The sequence below is a fragment of the Gavialis gangeticus genome, unplaced genomic scaffold (assembly GCF_001723915.1).
Source record: "Gavialis gangeticus isolate Ggan-Ray unplaced genomic scaffold, GavGan_comp1, whole genome shotgun sequence".
Taxonomy (NCBI): Eukaryota; Metazoa; Chordata; order Crocodylia; family Gavialidae; genus Gavialis; species Gavialis gangeticus.
In genome coordinates, this window is record NW_017728995.1 from 44,920,951 (window position 1) to 44,924,581 (window position 3,631).

Below are 3,631 nucleotides of genomic sequence, written 5' to 3' on the forward strand. Positions count from 1 at the left end.
AGGCCCTGCTTGCCCCCCCCCCGATCCTGCCAAACCCTCCTGGATCCCACCAATCAGCCCCTTGGGCCCTGCTTGCCACCCCAAGCCCTCCTATGGACCCTTCTTGCCCCCCCATCATGCCATTATAAACTTGATCTAACCTCCCTGAATGTCTATACATAGGAGATTATCCATAACTTATGTTCCCTGCTGTGCACAGAAGAGGGTTCAGTTGTCATTTGGTGCTTTAGACTTTTCAGGGGCCTCTCTGTAAAGCCTGAAGTCCATACTGGTGTAGTCAGAGTGCTAGGGCTAGGAAAATGCATGTTGTCCCTGTTCTAGTCCCATGTAGGTTTCCAAGGTAATTTAACACAAAACTAGGCTGTGCTCTGCTTGGCACAGGTTCTCCTGTCCCATGCTTCTGAGGTAAACTGCAGCCAAGGAGAATCCTTTACATGTCTACTACATTAATGGCATCAGTTTCCTGCTCATCTCTTCTATTTTGTGAGACTAATGTTTTAAGGGCAAATTTTGCTCTCATATACATATGTGCAACTCTATTGGTCTCATCTATCCTAGTCTTAGTTTTTTCAAAAGATTTGAGTTAAACAGGGACATTCTGTTTGGTTTGTATGGAGGACTTCCCTGAAAAGTCACAAAGTCAATTAATTATTTCAGATGTGTTGATGCTAGGTAACTAAACTGTAGAGACCCAGTTGAGAAGATGAGGAATTCCCTGTTCTAGGAACCTTGCTACTGTACTGCATTGTGATTTATAGTATTGTTCTATGCAAATGACTTCTGCTTTAGAACTGCAATAAACTTTGATCTAGATTTTTCAAGTACAGGTAAAAAAAATTTGTTTGGAAATAAGTATGCTTAGAGCCATTTGTATGTTTAGATATTTTGTACCATATGTCTCTTGCAGTGCATTCTTTAAAAGCAATTGTGAAATATTTGGAAAGCAGTTACATTAAACACATGCTGACCATGTGCTATAAATAGGATCAAAGCTTGATATATCATAAGCTAGTAAAATTGCACAAAGAGGTTGAAGGACATTGTTAAAGGCTCAAAAGAAAAGTAAAACTCCACAGGGTAATAAAGAGAAAACAGAAGTTAATTGGCTTGAATTAGGTACTTTACTCTCCAAGCATAACCTGGATGCCTGGATCTCTGGGCATTAGGTTGTTCATTCCCCAAACCAACTTCTTTACTGAAGTCAGATAGCTGATGTTGATGGCTCCCTGTGACCCATTTCACTGAGATCTGTGCAATCAAATGATAAAGGAGGCTTTGTTGAAATGAACAACTCTTGTCCTGCTCATCACTGTGTTTGCTTCCACTGGATGAACTGTACAGGCAAAGACTTAGTGATAACAATAGTTTTGATGACAGCCCTAGTTTAGAATATTCCCTCAATAAATAGTGACGTATTGCATTCATATGCAGTTTCCTATGCCTCCATTTTCTTTTGAAAAAAACAAGTCTCCTCAAGAGTTGATCTGTCCAACCTTTTGGCATTTCTTAGTATATGGGATCAAAGTCATGGATTAGAGTCTTTCTTCATCTATAATAGTTCTACTCCTATGAAACTTTATTAATTTCAATAGAGTTTATATGCTTGCTTTAAACTGGTGAAAGGAAAAGGGGTATCAGACACCAGATCTCTGCAAGTGATAGCCATTCTGATACAAATCCTTCTTTTGAAAAAATAGAAGTGAGGAAATAAAAATTCCGGGCACTGATTACTGTTGCCTGGATAGATTATATCATATCATACAACTGAGGAAACCATTAAAATGTGTGGAATAGCAACCACTTTCTAGAAAATGCTAGCAATGCACAGGCTATATGAAAATAGTTGTATTGGAACAGTATAGCACAAATACACAAAGCCCAAAACAGTGGATTTGGTCCAAGAAATAACTGGACCAATGTACATCTTTCAGTGGTCTTCAGTAAGTGCTTTGATGCTTTCATTGGAAGAGCAGATGGAAAAAGAGACATTATACAGGTGTGTTCAGCACGAGAAAAATCTCCCTTTGTAAGTACAGTTACCAATATGGTGAGGCATGAAAATCTTCCATCATATCACATAATACCATGATTGCATTCCCATAAGGCTGGATCTTATCTAGGGAAGGCTTTACATTCTGGATATTGTGAATCCTACGCAGCATCCCCTCAGGGAATAAAGCACATTACTATACAGAATGCAGTGACTTTTTACTCCTTTGATAGAAGCATAGACTGGAAAGAATCCAAGGAAGGTCATATAGTCTGACCCCTTGCTCAAAGCAGGGTCAACTTTATCTAATCTATCCTAGACAAGTGCTTGTCTAATTTGTTCTCAAAGTTTGTGATCAACTTGCAAGTACATCTACCAGGCACAATGCTGAAAACATTTTAAAAAATCCCTAGCTTGTCAGAGGTAAAGTAGGGGAACAATGGCATGGACAATGTCTTGCTGCTGCAAAGACGGAAAGTTGTTGTTATTGTGCTCAAGAGATCCAAAGAAGGAGGCCACGTGCCCCAGTACAGAGGAAGATGGCATTCCCTGTCACCCCACACACAAACCAGAGCAATCTGATCATGGGGTAAAATTCTTTTCTGATCCCAAATGTGATCTGATCTTGAGCAGAGGACCAAGGCCTATGTCTAGGAACGTCTGGGATTTTTAACCCTAACAGGAACTTAGGCACAAATCCCCAGCCTTGGCTGAAGCTAAAACAGCCAATACATCTGAAAAAATGCAAATAACCAATCCTCCCCCCCCCAAACAAGCAAACAAATGAACACCATCCTCCCTGCTCCCCCCACCACTCCCTTGAAAGTCATAGCAACAGGAAGGAGAAAAATTCCTTCCTAGCTCCATGTGGCAACCAACAAACCCAGGAAGCGTGGGGTAACTGAACAACTTCCACACCACACCACAATCTGGGGACTGCATATATAACTCCACATACCACACACCCTGACTGAAGTATCAGAACTCCCCTTTCTAGAATCTTATTCCCTCTGTACCCTTTTCGCAGCGTCTTTAATCTTCTTTCTTATCCAAACCAGGTGTGCAGTTCTGCTTTATTCTCTTGCTGCTGAGTATGGGCCTCTTCAATTGCAGCAGCTCCTTGCTGCAGAACTCTTCTACTGGTCTCTGAGCAATATGTGTATGAGGATCCCCTTGGGTTTTACTATCATTTGCTACTATAGAGAAATGTGCTTTTAGTTACATTAGCCATTACATCCTCGCTGATATTCCTGTACATTTTGCAACCATCAAGGAGAAATAACATGTTTGTTTTCTTGTGTAATTAATATAAAATGTATAATTTTTTTGTCAACAATTTAGGGTCCCCTCCCCCCCCAGGACCTTCTGATGTGCATAGCTTTCTGCTCTAAAGACTGTGATGTGATGAAGTTGGCTTTCCAGGTAATTGCAGCATTATTTAATCTTGGCTAAGAGTCTTAAGCCTATGAAACATTTTAAAGAAGCTATTGCTTTCTCTTTGGTGAACTCTCTTTTAGAGATGTTTATAGACATAAATGTTCAATTAAACACAATTAAAATTTTAGGTGGTTGTAAAGAATCCATGAGGTGCCAAAATGTATTTGGTGCTTAACTTTTGGACTGCAAAACTTAGGTTTCTGC